An 18,134-nucleotide genomic window follows, 5' to 3' on the forward strand; every position below is an offset into this window, starting at 1 on the left:
TATAATGAGTAAGGTAATCCAGACAAAGATAAACAACAGTCACATTTCCCATCGTGTGTGTATCCTAGTTTAAATCTCTAACTGTATGTGCTGAATTTGGGTCTCCTAGAGAAGCCAAGGAGCTAGAACGATGCCACTGATAGGTGGAAGGTTTATGTGGGTGGATATAGTAGACTGTAGGTAATAGGAAGGTAGGGGAACCTGGGGGGGGGGGTGGAAAAGTTCAAGAGGGGCTCATGGAACACTGGAGAGACTAAGCAGGAGATTAGCCAAAAAATTAATAAAGTGTTATGGACTAAACCAAACTAATACCTTCTTGGAGTAATATATATATATATATATATATATATATATATATATATATATATATATATATATATAAATCAAACTTTCATAGAACATTTCAGAAAATGTGATAATGAGAAAGTAAGAGCTGGGAGATAGGGAGAAGAATACAAAATGTCATATCTCCTGGGCAAGACATGGCCACTGAAGTTATTATTCACAGAAGTTGTAGAAACCTACACTGTCTACACATGAACAGAGCAGGCAACAGTCAGACAGCTACAGAGAAGGGTTTTAAGAGTCCCTCTTCCTCACAGCTAAACCATTGGCTACTCATGAATTCGGGGAGAAGAGAAACCATTGCTTTCATTTGTGTATCCACTTGTAACCCTGATCGAGTTCTGACAGCTCCAATCTGAGTACACAGATTGCTTTGGTGAAATGAAATGAGGCATGGAACAACCCTACAACTTCTGAATCCAGCACATAAACTGGTGATAGTGTGGGATGCTGGTGAGGATGGATCAGAGAGATGGAAAGATAAGAAGTCAATGTTCCCAAGACATACATTGTTTAATTAATAAAATTTTCAAATAAAAATTAAAACACAAAAATGAGAACATGAAAACTACTAAAATTAAAATTATGTGATCAGTGCTCACATTTCCTATAATAGTTGGGATGCAGGTTTTATAGTTTGGATATGAGGTGTCCCTGAAAAAGCACATGACTTGGAGATTTCTGTCCCCAGCTGGTGGGTCCAATTCTTGGCAGATAATTGATCCATAAAAACTCTTACCTAATCAGTGAATTCATCCACTAGTGAATTTATAATCTGGGGGCCTTAAAAGTAGCCAATGGAAACATTAGAGTGTAGAGCCTAATTGGTAAAACTAAATTATTGGGGACCTGCCCAAAAAGTGCTTTATTACCACCACACCACCTACTTTCTAGCTTTAGTATGCTCTTCTTTACCAAAATCATATAGTCATGGAGCAAGCACATCATGGATTAAAACCTATGAGCTTCTGAGATAAAATAAATCTGGTAGCCCTTTCTCATATTAGTCAGACTAACACACATGTGTGCCTTAGGCAGACTTACTTTTCTAGAATGATGTGGAATATGTCAGAATAGGTTTACTATTCAAGTGAGTTAAAGCCTTTATCAATTTATAAGTCCAATAATAAATCACAGATTCATTTCTTAAACCTTCAATTTCTCCATTTGTTAAGATTATATTATACACCCTATAGAATGTGAACGGATTTAATACATGGTGCATCTTGGTCAAGGCCCTATCTCTATCATGATGGCTATTACTGTGTGGTCTCCTGAAGTTTCTAAATATATTTATGGCTAAGAAAATATTGGGTTGCTCCCTCCAACCCATTATTCATAGCAACCTTATTCATAATAGCCAGAACCTGAAAACAGCCTAAGTGTCCCTCAGTAGAAAAATGGATAAAGAAACTGTGGTACATTTACACTATGGAATACTACTCAGCTATTAAAAACAAGGAATTCCAGAAATTTGTGGATAAATGGACTGAACTAGAAATGATCATAATGAGTGAGTTAACCCAGAAGCAGAAAGACTCAAATGGTATATACTCACTTATATCTGGACACTAGCCCAAGGGACATGTCCCATGAATGTCTTCACTTATCAGGAAAGTGGGACAGAGGGGAGGACATCCCATTGGGTCTAAAGGTGAGAGAAGCATGGAAGAATGGGGAAATGGAAGGATCCAGAGGGTCCTAGAAACCTACACGAAGAACATTAAGACAGGCGAATCTGGGCCCAGGGGTCCTGCTCAAACTATGGCACTAGCCAAGGACAATACATGCAGTAAACTTCGAACCTCTACCCAGATCTAACCAATGGAAGGACATTCTTCACAGTTGTGTGGAGAGTGGGGTCTGACTTTCACACAAACTCTGGTGCCCTTATTTGACCACTTCCCCTGCATGGGGAGGCCTGGTGGCACTCACAGGAAGGACAGCAGGCTACCAAGAAGAGACTTGATACCCTTTGAGCATATACAGGGGGAGGAGGTGTCCCTCAGTCACAGACATAGAGGAGGGGAGTAAGGGGAAAACGGGAGGGAGGGAAGAATGGGAGGATACAAGGATAACAATTGAGATGTAATATGAATAAATTAATAAAATATGTTTTTTAAAAAAGATAATATTGGGTAAACCATTTAGTAGATACCATACAGCAAAGGACTAATTCATGCTCAATTTTTAAAATGTTTTATAAAATCATAAGATAAAAACACCCCTACTCAAGTACTAATAACAGAAGGAAACAGAATAACGTGGAGCACTTGTATTGACAGCCCTGGTTCATGACTGGGCTCATCATGAAGCAAGCTGTACACACCAGTGCTCAGAGGCCCCCATCTCAGAGGCTAGGAAACTCAGGGGCTGGTTAACTATGATGTTAACAATGGGCATACATGCAAGTCACATAAAGAAGAGACTTGGGTGTCAGATAATTCCTGGAGTGCTCTCAAATCTCAAACACATATCCATTCAAGTTACATGCCAGCCTGAAAGAATAAAGCTAAGAAATAAATTCTTTGAAACATAGACTTAATATCTATAACAACTAATGAAGACTCTTGTTTCTACATAGAACTACAGTTGATGAGCATGAATATGCTAGGGAATGTATCAGAGTATTGAAAACCTAAGCAACCAATATGAAGCACACACCTTGTTGTATTTTCAGTGATATTGAGAGAACTTTTCTTTTACTCAACGTTTACAAAGTTTCACTAAAATATTATAACGAAAAAGAAAGAGGGAGGGTCAACACAGGAGAAGGGGTGGCAGGGGAAGCCACACCAAGATTGTTTGATAAAAAGCCTCCAGGAATCATATTATTTTATTTTTACCTAAAATAAATGTAAACTTACAGGTAAGTGTATATGTATTCCAATATCTTAAAGCACGTTAGTCTACTACTTGGACTTGCAGAGATCCCCACAAGCACCATAATTAGCAAAAACTCCTGTACCAAGCACAGTAAATCTCCTTTTGGTTGGTCAGGGTAGTCTAAGTGGCTCCCAAAACAATATAGATTATCTATGTGTAACTGGTCGTTGCCTCTCAGGATCTAAAATGAGTCCTTCTGGCTATAAACATCACAAACTCAGGAAGTAGGACTTAGATTATTTAAACTGGGTTTGGTCTGACAGCCTTGTTCCTATGGCCGTAGCTTCCATGATTCTAGAAAGTACTATGTGAGCTACTAAGGGAAGGAAACAATGAAACAGTCTCACCCAGATGCAGTACCTGTGAACTATGGCAAAATCCAGCATGTCAAGATATGCAAAAAGGTGCAATAAGTCATCCTCACATATTGGTCACAACCAACAGCTATGTAATTGGACTTAAGGCTCAGTCATGCTGGTACTCAAAATCTAGCCAGCTTCCCAGTGATATTGAGATCCTTAGAAATGAATAGTCTACCACTACTTTTCTAGACCAGCATAATTGCTTACTACTATCTAAGTCCCATTCACATGCCCACGGATGTGAGTAGCTACTACCCCTCATCAAAGAAGCCTCACTTTACAGAAAATGGAGAACATCACAGAAAACCATAACCAGATTCAATGCAGAGATAGCAGACCAAGCGGGTCATAGCCTGAACATATACATCTACACCACAGGTCCTGCACGTATGGCTCAGGGAACATTGTGGAAAAGAGGGCAGAAAGATTAAGAGTCAGGTGCCAGGAAGTCGGCTGTGGAATAGCCTGTCCTAGAGATGGCTGCACAAACAAGACTGGAACAATGACAATATCGGTTGACAATGCTATCATGGAAGGGGAGAGCTTTTTCAGGATCCCTTGCTTAGACAAAGGACTACAGGCAACCAATTACAGTTGGGAAAAGGAGAACTAACTTCTCCCAGGAATGAGTCCCCTTATTGATTGCCCAATGCAGTCTGGTTAGCCCAGAAACTATACACACAAACAACAAAACCAAGATCCACATACATAACAATCAAAATGACAAAAAGAGGCTATCGACTTGCAAATGGAGGGACATGGGAGGAGATTGAAGGAGCTCACAGGGGCTGGAAGGAGGAAAGGGTGGAAAAGAAAAGTGATGGGATTCTATCTCAATTAAAGATATATTTATAAAAAAGGACACAGATGCCAATTCTTGTTTGAAACTTGGTGCTATACACTAATTTTATGTACAAAGTTACTTTCGAGGATAGATAGGCACATAAGGAATGGGAGGAATGGGAGGATACAAGGGATGGGATAACAACTGAGATGTAATATGAATAAATTAATAAAATACAAAAAAGACATACTATAATAGTTTTACAAATTCCTACGTGTCTGCAATTGTTTTAAACTAAGAAGTTAGAAAAATCATACTTCATTTTTATATTTTAATTTCTCTTTTATGTTTTATTTATTTTAATTTAAAATATAATTATATCATTCCTACCTCTTTATAGCCCCTAACATCCAAATCTTCCATGTTCCTTAATCCTTCTCAAATTCATGGCCTCTTTTTCTTTAAATCACATTGTTGCATGATCTCTCTCTCTCTCTCTCTCTCTCTCTCTCTCTCTCTCTCTCTCTCCCCACACACACACACACACACACACACACGCACGCATGTGCACACCCATACACACACACACACACACACACACCACACACACGCACAGGAATAAATACATATATACAGCCTACTGTGTCCCTGTAGTGTTGCTCATATGTATATAGGGCTGACCATTGGCTTTGGATATGCAATACAGATTTTTAATAACATTCCAATTGAAAAGAGACCACTAATGCAATCAGAAAGCCAGTTTACACAACAGTGCCCACAAAGGAGCACCATTTATCCACCGACAGGACTATACTGTGAGACCCACATGCTACTGAGCAGCGGCTGTTTTGACTACAGCTAAGCTATGTTGAGCAGTTCGAATCAAGGTCCAGCACGATGCAGAAGCCAATCAATATGTTTATTTTCGATATTATATTTTAGGACTGGACAGTTATTCACCAGTCCAATATTTAATAAGTCTTTGGCAATGAGACTAAAAATTTAGCCCAAGAACCCATTAGAGTCTTTTCCATGATAACTCTGGCAGAAAAGCGAGCTACTCTGAGTGTGCTTTGTGGCCTCCTTTCTGGGTACTCTATGTTCCTGTGCTTGAGCAGTTTCTATTGCAAAAAGGAGAACAGATAGATATTTAGGCAGCTACGTGATTACAGACAAAGCCTCAGACTTCCACAGCTGGATCACTGTTGTATGATACTTTCTTTAGAGACAGGATAAACATCTATCTATGACACATGGTCACCAGCAACAACCAAAGAGTAATCCTACCAAGCCTGGGTTGGTAACCACCAGTGGATTTATTGGGGTTACTTATGGACACATGGATGAGCAGTTTTAAGAGCATGAGGACTCAACTGCATCTGTATCATCAAGACGCTATTGGGCAAGAACTCACCAAAGATGCACGCCTGAGTCTCCCTCTGCTGGTGGGTGATTCCTTCCAGCCCTCAGAAGTTGTTTGTTGCTTTTGTAATCTTGCTAGGGGCCTGAGAATCGCTTAAGTTTTGTTTACTTCCTGAGTCTTACGAGCCTCTGTCTTACACCTAGAAAGGGATGCTTGTGTTCAGTTTGTAGGAAATGGATACACAACAATGTCAGGACCTTCCCACAATGGCATCAATTCAGCGCACAGCTGCCTCCAGGCGCTGTTGTATTTCCTGTCAGCGATCCTTCCTTGTAGAGCAGCCGTGTTCAAAGTGCAAGGGTGGGCGTGAATTCCAGCAACTATCATGTTTTGACAGTTGCTGCAAATCAAGAGACTGTAACCTGCCAGCAAGAATTAGGCCACAGTATGTCAGTTCTGCACCATGCTCTCTGCTCTGGGTTCCTTTAAGAAGCTCACAGAACATTTTCCACATGGCATCCTTCTGTGAGGCTCCTTTTCCTTCTGTATCTAAGGCTGGTTGATACAGCTCATGCCTTTCAATTTGTGACTGTTCTGTGCTTCATAATAAAGATTGTTACTTTCTGCTTGGTTAGGCACCTGATCTTGTGCTATTCCCACAGGCTTTTAGCCTCCCTTGGATAAAGCCCATGTTCATGTATTTTTTTCCTAGTTTTTTCTACTCCAAATTCATAGCTTTGTATGTGCCGAAGTCAATCCTACAGAGATAGCCTGCTCCTCTGTTAGCAAGGGAAACCACACCGGAAGGACAGGGTTATTTCTTGGCATTCAGTAAATATTATTTTGTACACTGCAGCCTTAGATCTCAGAAATGACTTCCCTACGATGGATTGCTTGTTAGGGTTTAGAACTGTATCTCTGCAGACACATTCTCAGTTCAATGTTTTCCAAATAGACTTCTCCTAACTTTCCAATAAGGTGCACAGGGACACCAGTGCCTGCCAGGATGCTGCTGGATGATTGCAAATGAACACGCTGTCAGTACGTTAACAGGTACCTCCTACAATACCCACACTTTTGTCCTTTTCTTTTTTTTTTTTCTTTCTTTCTTTCTTTTTTTTTTTTTTAGCTAATTTTGTATGCTAGTTGAGGCCGGTACAATTGATCGTTTTAGTCCATAAGCTGTTTTCTGTAATCTTCTCAATAGAATAATTTGTTATACATTAGTGTGGTCTCTTCCTGCACAATTCTCTAAGTATGTGACTGGAAGACCCACGCCTGGGGAGAAAAGATATAGCCCCAAGCTCCTGTCTAATCAATCTAATGTGTGAAGACTGCATCCTTGGAAGCTAAAGAAGAGCATACATCTGCCTTACAGTAAGATTACCTCATTATTTAACTCCTCAGAGGTAACATACTCTTATAGAAAGGAGATGGAAGGCAGGGCTGGATTTCCACAATATATTTCACCAGAGTGTTCTCTAACCTCAGAGTTCCTGTTGCAGTCACCAAGCAGCAGTGGCCCCATAGGAACAGCAAATAGTGTGCATGATGGCATTCTAGCCTGTGTCATGCTAAATCAGAAAACCCTGTTTTATTATTCACTGCCGCCCTTCTTACACTTGGAATGTGCACTCTACCTTTAAAAAGTAGTAGCTTTATTATATTTAAAGGAATGTCTCTATTATGAGATTCTGTAGTTTTTTAGACAAATGTGAATGTGACAAGGCTGTATCTATAGCAGGAGATGGGATAATACAAACTCAGTGTGCACATCTTTCTGACTACACCTGTTATGCAGATTTCTAGCATTCTAGAAAATATATTTCCTGAAAGAAAGGGAGGTGTTCACATACGTGCATACTGACCATGGGGATCTATTGTGCATACCAGAGTATCTGCCAAGTTCTCTGCTAATTATATATTCACTTCCTGATTTTGCTTTTCAACTCAAAGGAAAGAGATACATTTGTAATAGCTGCTAGTGGAGCAGGTGCTAAGGAACTCGGACTAATAACATAGAATATTTGGAAGCCTTAAGGTGGAACTGATGAATGATGACTTCTCCAGAGAAGGATCGATGTAAGCAAACCTACGGACAAGGAAAAATGCTCTATTCATATTCCAACAGATATTCTGGATAATTGTCTTTTACTTCTATTTTCTTCCTGCTCTGGCATATTGAAATCTATTTGATCAACATTTTCTAGGAAATCTTTATATAAACAAAATAGCCCTTCAACATGAGTGGGCGCTGCTTTGAGGACTATAGTAGAAAGTTGGGCTTTGGCTCAGTCAGAGCCTTTGCTTGATTTCTTTGAGAGAAACTTCCAGTCACTTTATAGCCATAGTCTTTACAGTATGGGGCAGAGTCTCATGAAGATTTTCTTTTCCAGCTTCCATTACAGATAGCTCTATGATGGCTTCCTATCCAACAACATATGCTCTGGGGTGGCAATAGGTGCCAGGCGTGGTAAGGTTGTTCCGAGGTAGTTTTTCTTTATACCCGCCCCCCCAAACATATACACCCAGAGAACATATTTCTGGTAGATAAAAGGTAGAAACATCACCTTTTATCCTCCCTTTTCTTTCGGCTTGAATGCAGAATTAAAGCTCAAGCTGCAGCAGCCATCTTATGGCCATGATGTGAAAACATTAAACAATGATGAGATTAATTACAGACATGCCAGCTTTGTTCTCCCAGTCTTCCAGAACAGTACAATCAGCTTCAACCCATGACATATTTGGCCCATGAGATAATAGTGACCTTCAGCATGTGTGTTGGTAGTCAACAGGTCCCCAAACGATAAAGCATGCAAGCTTTTGAAGAGTTAAATTTTTGAGTGATTAATTTACACAATTTATTAACATATACCTATTTGCAGACTTGAGACTAGATAGGAACAGGGTTGATCACAACCGAATAAGGAAATTAAGACTCTCTTGAGATAGTTGTTATTTAAAGAAACATTAGGTTGAGGGTTCAGAATCTCCACAAGGAGACCATCAAGGTCTGGACCCAGGGGAGACTGCACATACTGATGCATCGACCAAGGACAACACATGCAGTAAACCTAGACCCCTGTTGAGATGTAGCTGATGGACAGCTCACTCTCCACATGGAGGGGAGGGAACAGGGACTGTCTCTGACATGAATTCTGGTGCCCATGATTTGATCAATTCCCCTTGGTGAGGCGGCCTTGCAGGCACACAGAGGAAGAGGAAGATGGCTATTCTGAAGAGACTCAATAGAATGTGGTAAGATTGTGAGAGATCAGCCCCCCCCACACACACACACCCTGTCATAGTCAGAGGACTAGGGGAGGGGAATAGGGTGGAAGAGGGAGGGAGAGTGGGAATGGGAGGATACAAGCCAGGGGGTAACAATAATGATGAAATGTGAATAAATTATAAAAATGTAAAGTTTTTTAAAAAAGAAGCATTGTGTTGCTTCTGGAATTTCTGTGAAGCTTCTGTGTTGCTTCTACTTCATAAAAAATTGTTTTAGGATTGATCTTTGGGGGTAATTATTGCTCAAAGTAGATAAATAAATCTTATACTATCTTTAAATTATTCTAGAATTCATACAGAACTCTCTTACAGTTCTCGAGAAATAAAGGCAGAGTGCTCACCATGTCATTTTGGATTCCAAGGATCCAAAATCACCTGAACCTTGATGACCTCAGAGAGAAGAGAATGGATTATAGTTGGGACATTTATCCCACAGTATCCTGTGTACCTCACCAACACACAGGAGGATATATTTGTGTTTCTCATCAAGACTGAAGTGAATTTTTGTCCCTTTGCTTTTGTGACCACTTGAAGCACCATCATCTAAGGAGCATGGTGGCAGACATGGAGGCAGTCTTTGTCCCCTCACTGATCTTTATCCTGTTACCAAGCATGTTTTGGAAGTAAAGGATGGAAGACAAGAAATGTCTTGGGATAGAAGACAACCTGTCCTTCCTGGGGGGTGCTTGAGAGGGATAATAAGAATCTCTGAAAAACATAAAATAGATCAAATGAGAGAGTTGAAGGAATGGAGCAGGGATCCTCTGCACTGGGAGAGGAGACATTTCCAGAATTTAATAAGACAGGAGTGATTATTTCTAGGTTGTATTGTTCTTAATGTGACTGGGTCTTCAGTAGGACTGCTTGAGGTCACAACTGTACAAACATATCTAAATTCCTAATACATGCATGGACAAAGAGGTAATCAATGGACCAAAACAGCTCAGGAGTACATGTAAGGAAACTCTCTAATCACAAGTAAATTCAGTAGCTAACTATCCATGGAAACATCAATAAGTAGAAGAATCCTAGAACATCATGGTAAAAGGATGATAGAGGTTAACATGTACATTGTACCAATAAAGAAGGTGAGGTTGAAATAGGTTAATAGACTTTTCCATGGCTATTCTCAAGGCTCATGCTGAGTTCCGTGGCATGGTCATTTGAATCTGCTGCTTGCAATTTCCACAGATAAGACTGTAGTTGAAGACTCATGCCTGTATTTTATGCATCTCAGACCTATGGGAGATACATGAAACTATGAATGACACTTGCTTCAAGAAGAATGGAAGAAGTAAATTACAGGGAAAACACAGTTGACCTTGGGTAGTGACAGCTGCCAACAACAGAAGGCGCATGCGCTCATCTGCCCTGACACTAGGAAATGAAGCTATAATGGAAAAAAAGGTGTTCTACAGGTGCTGTCATCCAACCTGGCTCCTCAGGGCTTGTAAATACTGCCTGCATCATTCTGTGAGTACAAACCAAGTAAAGAGGGCCAAGCAGTCTAGGTTTCAGACCTTTAATATGTACACAAGGTATTGAAATAAACTTGGGTGAACATTTGACATATTCCTTCTGAAAAGAAGATGCTGGCAGAAATGAGAACAGATTCCAAGCAGTTGCAGCCAGGGGGTATAGAACACCAAGCTTCATGTGCTTTGACCTTCAAGTAAAGGACAAAGAGAGATGGAAAACTGAAGGCTCACAGGCATTAACTCCACAGGGCACCATGGGCCAGCAAAATGAGTAACACAAGGGCCTCTGATTCAAAATAATGATGTCATAGAGCTCCCAACTTAAAAGGCAGCATCCCCACATCACCGAGGACCTCATTTTCATATGGTAAAGGATGAAATCATCGACCTGGCAAGGAATTCTAGTCACTGACAGGACCCACTTTCTCATCAGGTTTTGAAATGCAGTGCCTACGGGACCTCACCTAGGGCTTCAAGCAGAGCTCTAGTTAGATTCTTGAAAATGTTAATATTGCACAGAGAATGTTCTTTGTATTTAGCAGCTTATAGGTTAGAAATTTGGAACTTCTATTCCGTATGATGCGATAAACCAGACAATGTAAAAACCCCTCCATGAATGAAATTTCTGTAATTCAGGTGAACAGCCATTGCAATGATTAACAGAGGACATAAGAATAAAAAATAAGGGCTAGGAAGACAACATTCATCCTTTGGACAGCACTAGGATTGTCCTGAAGTGTCATTATGTCAGGCTCCAACAGGGTATATTGGTTTACCACAGCATCCAGGTGCTCTGGAGTTCCCAGACTCCCTTCCAGTTGTATGGAACATGTGACTGAGGGCGGGAGTGACAGCCCCCAAATAGACACTATTTCTTTTCATACAAGCTATCTTCCTTCAGCCTACCCAAGCATCTGGAAACAAAGGAAAATGGAGATGGCATCAATAGAAATTGTTCTGACCTCTAAGAAAGTATTCTTAGAGCTCAGCATCAAAAAGGGGCCTTAATCTTTGTCAGATTACACATGAGCAATAAGTTTATATTTTATTATAAATTTGAGGATGAATTAGTTACTAAAATAAAAGATTTTCTAAAAATATAGGAAATGGCACCATGAGTCTTGGTAAGAAAATATTGTAGTGCAAAATGACTCCTATACTCAGATAATCCAAAAAGAGCACAAAGAGAAAGTACAGATGTGTGGTTTTCTCTACTTTGGTTCTGACTGAACGAATAATAACAACATAAAACTTTTCTCAAGAACTTGATATCCTGGGCCTGAAACTCAATACAAACACATCCTAATCACAAGGTAGAATATTGTCCAAATTAATTTAAGAAAAGTGAAAACCTGGTGCAACAAACCCCAGAAGAAAGTATCTTTGAACATTGCCTCAGATGGCGACAACTTCATGGTAGTTTGTAACACTTTCTATAGGCACTGTATTGATCAGGAAGACAAGCAAGGCCTGACCACCTGGCCAAGAACTGATCTCAACTGCCACTGCACCTCCTTGTGCCCATGAAATTGATTGCATCCTGACCTGGAGCCTCCATGTAGTTCATTTATCTGTTCAGACATTATTTTGATCTTTGTCTTTTACAGATAATGAAGGAAAGCATTAATGAATACCCATCTTATGGGCTCAACTACATCTTTGAGTGGCTTCTTTGGAAACAAACCCCAGTAGAAATTAAATAAAATGTATCTAAGACCCAGTGCTTCCTGGGTAGCACAGGGAAGCAGAGGCAACACAGGGCAGGATCCTCAGTAACAGAGAAACCAAGGAGAGAGACTCAGCTCTCCTACTTTCCACCTAAAACAGTTTCAGATCAGCAGTGCAAGCAGAAAGCACTTCAAACAGAGCTTGGCAATGCCACCCCTCACCCCGATGCAAGATTGGAGGGGTGGGGACCAGGAAGACTTAACGTGTGATGGCAGAGAAGATGGCTCCATGGAAGGTAGCCAGAAGCTGCAGAAATGACTCTGCATACTGTCCTTGAACGCAGATGTTATATGTTCATTGCAGAGTGAAAACTGCCAGAGTTCTTATGAAGAACTCTGAAAATGCATCTAACCTAACGGTTTCAGAATTCTCATGCACACGGTAGCAGGCCACGCTCAGACAACCCAGCAGGACAAGATTCAAGGTAGAATAGGCTTCACCACATACAGTCTTCAGGAAAACCTCACCCCAGCAGTGAGGCTAATTAAGCTAAGAAGGCCTTGCTCTTCAACTTCCTGCACAGAGCTTAAAGCAAAATTGGAAGAGGTCAGAGAGTCCAGGTAACAGTGTTTCAGAACAACATCAGAACTACCTGAAAAAAAAAGCAGCAAGATCTACTACCCCAGGGAGTAGTGGAAAATTCAAACTGTTATGTAATTCATAAAATGCTAGAAGGCTGGCACAGAAGCGTAGTAGTGTGTGCACCAAAAGCAAGAATAATAATCAGACAATAGAGCAAGGCCCCAACTGGCAGCAGCAACAAAGTGAAAGGAGAACCACGAACCAGCGGTGCTGAACGTGGTCCACACACTCAACAATATTGATGATGCCCAGAGTTAATACAGAAGAATCAGAGAGTAAAATGTTTAATTTTAGAAGCAAAATTAAATACTACTAGCTTATTGAAAAGACAACCACCAAGTTCAAAAAGATAACAATAAGCATGCTATTGCAGGTATATCGAAATGTGAAGACTCTAGGGAAAGGAGGAATATTTAGACAAACTTATTCATTGCAGCTGAACTGTACAGCATATGGGCATCCAAGAGACATGTTTTAGCATAAGATGTGGAGGGGCAGTTAATTCAGCCCTGTTATCTCCTTGTCCCTGTGACAATCCAAGCCCCACCAATCGGTTTAGATTTTTATCGCTGTAGTGGTTAAAAAGTAAAGAGAGAGACACTTTCTCAGAAGTTGAAAAGTTATTAACCACTGTCAGTGTTGAATGCTTGAGGGTATGTCAATCAAGAGCTTTATGTGGGTAGACACATTAAGACTTATGCATACCGGGTAAGATAGACAAACGTGTCACCCTCACCTAGGAAATGTGAGTCTAAACTGCAGAAGAATTTACTCACTATCTTATATCCTCAGTAACACCTGCTCTGGTTCAAGAGGTAGCTTTGTAGTCACTGTTCTGTCCCTTGCTCTCCTTCAGAGCAGAGATGTCTAAAGCCACTCACTGTGTATCCTCGCCTCCTTGATTCCAGATGATGGCAACTGGCATTCCAGAACTATGGAAATAGGAATTCAGCGGGTAGTTGAACAAACCATGTTGTCCATGAAGAGTGATAATAAATCAGAAAAAGAGAACAACAGCAACAAAAGAAAACCTTTTCCTGATTCCTTCCTCAAGAGTTGGAAACTATTAGGAAAGTGAATTGTATATGTAGTGAGAATTTTTGGACTTTTGATTTCTTTAAAAAAAGAAAGATTATAAGAATATGTTTCCATTTTAATCCCAGGTATGGAGCTATGGGGCTTCTTCAGAGCAACTGACTATGATTTGCCCTGTGCTCTGCCAGGGGCGTGATTTTCTACGCAGACTTTCTGCGATTGTATGACTTTTGGAATTCTGGGGACTTTTTATAGGGTATATAAATTCTATAGCCCGATCAGGTGGGTTGTTGGTTGTTGGTAGTCTTGATTTGTTAAGTAGTCATGCACAAAGAGGAAACAGCAACAAGAAGAAAATAAATACCCTAAAGGAGAATGTTAAATTTGCCCAAGGAACTCAACACCCCTACCCAGCAAACAGGACTCACAAAATGGAGAAGAGTTTTGTGGCTATGAGCCCAATTCAAGTCCTCTAAACCCATATCTGGTGTCACTCCCAACACTGTGCTTCTTCCTCCCTGATTAAGGTGACATTATTTTATGAGCTGGCTCAGGGTTTCTGATGTCTTCATTACATAGCCAATGGCTAGACAGCCTCCAGTTCCCAACTCAGCTAAATGGGTTTCTCACTGTTGGCAACATATTCATTTTTTATAAACTTTTTTTTAAGGCCCTTGGAATATTTTTAAACAGCTTCATCCATGCAATCTCAAGATAATCAAAATGTTTTTGGGCATAGTCAATGAAAGCGAGTGGGAAGTAATGTGCCTCTGTTAGTAAGTGTGGTGGCTTGACTACGAACGTCTCCACAGTTCTGGGTATATGAACACATCGTCCTCAGGTGGTGGCACTCTTTGGGGAAGTGATGTAGTCTTTCTGGAGGAAAGGGTTTGAGGGTTCGCAGCCTGGCCCTACCCCCCCCCATTTGTTCTCTTTGCTTCATGTTTGTGATATGATTGCTCACCTTCCTGTTCCTTAGAGAATCATAAACCAATATAAGTGTTTTATCTCACAGGATTTTTTATTATGATATTTTATTGCAGTAACAGAAAGCAGACGATGGCAGCTGAATATTGAATCAACCACCTTAATTTGAGAGCTAAATGTTTTTACTCCATCCCAGAGCAGAGGACATGGTAGTCCGATATCCCTTCCACAACCTCCCAGTAAAAATGCTTGTATTGATAATAAAGGTCTCTGCAAAGAGAAGGCTAAGACCACGTTCTTGATTAGCATATATGTCATTCATGGCTATGGTGTTATATGTGTGTGTGTGTTTCTGTGTGTGTGTGTGTGTGTGTATTCATTGATTCTTTGACTATATGTGGAATTTTGTGTTAGTTTCTACTATATAAATAAAATTCTATGTGTGCATGTCTGCACATGTGTATATGTTAATCTCTCTCTCTCTCTCTCTCTCTCTCTATATATATATATATATATATATATATATATATATATATATATATATATATATTCATTCAGGTTGTAGAATCATATTTGTTAAAAGGTTATAACATTGGAATGGAACAAAATATTTAATTTTTATCTGAACTCTTAGATCAAATACATTTGCAAAAAAAATGTTCCAAGAGAATTGTGTAAAATCTCAATATTTTCAGTACAGTCAATTTGTTGTTTAGAGTGCATTTACACTTTAGGAATACTTTTAGTTAGCATGGTGATTTTGAGTTTCCAACTCATATCAAAACCGCAGATTGGATAAAGAGAGGAAAGGGATAGTAAAGATTCATGGAGAAGTCACCAAAAATATAAGGATTGCTAAATGAGAGCACGGAAAAGGTATCAAGAGAGCTGAAAGTATTTTACAAATGATAGAATATCAATTCCTCATTGTGAAAGGTATGTGTTAATTCTTTCCACCAAGATGTTTTAGACTGCAAGTTAAATGCATAACATAATAATAGTTCGTAAGAGACGTGGGGAACTTCTCCAGATAGTGGAGATGAAATGACAGCATGACAGAGATTCATGAGAGCTTAGAAATGCATCAACACAAACATCTCATTCTTAAATGAAGCAACAGAGACGTGAGTTAAGTTCTTCAAGCCCCAGTACTTCTCCATGCAGAGTGTGGCAGGGCTGAGGTAACAACTGAGAGTCTCAGAGATCTCTCCACACTGCCTGTCCCTTCGCCTATGCTATAGACATCATGGCTCTTATGTGGAAAGCATCTCTCACAATGAGCAGGCTTTATAAAGACTTCTATTATTTAAAAAAGAAAACTATGTCACTTAAATATTGAGACCAGAAAAAGAGTGACTCCCTGTTAGCTTTTTAAAAATTCCCTGTTGTGGAACACCTCATTCCTAAGGAAATGAGGTCAGTTGGTGCTACTATACGCTAAATTTTATCTACCATATGCCAAAGGTCATCTATTTCTTGTTCTTTTGACCTCTGTTATGGAAATAATGTAAGAGTAAATTTGTGATTGGACAGCACCCACTTTGGTCCACTTAAATGGATAGAAATGTCTTAATTTTCTTACAGTAGTCCGCGAATATCAACTTGAAAAAAAAAGGTCAGGATGAGAAAGCAAAACGATTAGAGTGAAAGCAAAAATAACCTGTGTGTTAATGACTCATTGCAGAAGCTGATAAGAATGGAAGAAACTAAGAGAGAAAGGATAGGAATCACATGCATGTTAAATGCTAGGGAGGGACACAGGACAGACTACAAGGAGGAAATTAACTCGGAGACATGCACAGTAAAATAGGAATATTTAGACTATATTTTTAAATCTATGAAAATGTTATAAAAAGTTTTAGGGAGTTAAAGGAAAGTAAGAGAAACCAAGGGCAATCAAGAGAAATGTGGAGGAAAGGGAAAGATGTGGGAAGGGAAGGAGGTGGGAGTATGAAAGGACAAAAGGAAAAGTAGCCACTGTTTTCCCTTTAGATAAAGCATTCTCTCTGTGCACCCATTCCAAAGAAATCCCTGTCTCCAGGCCCCGGTCCTCTATGATGCTGTGGTATAGAGATGTCAGGCAGTGATGAAATAATAGCTTCCTTCACCAGGGCTCTGGTTCTCCTTGGTACTGGTGCTCTCTTCCATGGACTTTAACAGAGTCACCTACCTGAAGCTCAGGTAGCAGCCAGATCCACAGTTACAGACAACCCATGGAGAGAGAGAGAGAGAGAGGGAGAGAGAGAGAGAGAGAGAGAGAGAGAGAGAGAGAGAGAGAGAGAGAGAGGATTTCCGATATACTCCAAAGTTCCAAATGAGCATGAGACTGCAAGTGGGGAGTCTTACATGTGACTGCAAGTAGAAGGTCACTAAAAACATTATATAACCATATTTTCAAGCTATAAACATAAGATTCATGTAAAAAATATAAGGAAAAGCTGTGTTTAAATTTGGGCCCTACCCTTGATGTGCCATTGTGTATAAGAAAATTTCGCAAAATACAAAAATAAATAAATAAATAAATAAATCCTCCATTTCAATCATTCTGCCCCCTGAGAATTTCGGATAGCATATACACCATCCATGACTGGATTAAAATTAATAAATGCATATAAACAGCCTGGGTGCTCTTATGGTGAAGACTATGGTGATCACTTTCTTCCTTCCCAGTTTAAGGACCTTACCTTCAACGCACAGATTTCTCTCAGCCTGAGAGAAATATGACATATGTGTATGTATTATTACATACATGTGGTTATATTGTATGATTCCTTCTTCACCCCTGCTTCACTGGAAATTCTATGCAAATATACCCTTTATCATTATGGCTTACATGCATTTCTAACCCCACTGTTCCTCTGGATCCTCAGCTGGAGGGTTTCATCGCCCCTTCTCCACTGTACTTCCTGTTCTTCAGTCTCCAATCAGCCTGCCTAACACCTTTTAGTGGCTAATTCTTCTCTCGCCTTTTGAATTGGCACTGTCTATTCTTCAAGTTAATTCCCACCACTATAACTGATATTTCTCTCTTTTGAGATTCCTCGCTTCACATCTTCTAGGAAGTGTCAAATCCTCTATTTTGAACTTTTGTTTCTCGAGAAGAATTTTATCCATATGTGGATATGAAAGTTATTTAGGAATGCTAGCTTCACATATGACAATCTTCAGTGGAAATAAGAATTCATCCTTCCTAATTCTTCTTTATGGGAGGATAAATCTTTCCCAGAAGCTAGCCAGCAGATTTTGTGTGTCATTTAAAGTGCAGATGGATCATGTGACAAGACTTTATTAAAACAGTGTCTTGTGTTATACTATTCACAGGCAGACTTGAACAAACACCTATTCATCTCAGA

This window comes from Acomys minous (assembly GCF_964271855.1).
Source record: "Acomys minous genome assembly, chromosome: 3".
In the NCBI taxonomy this organism is placed as follows: Eukaryota; Metazoa; Chordata; class Mammalia; order Rodentia; family Muridae; genus Acomys; species Acomys minous.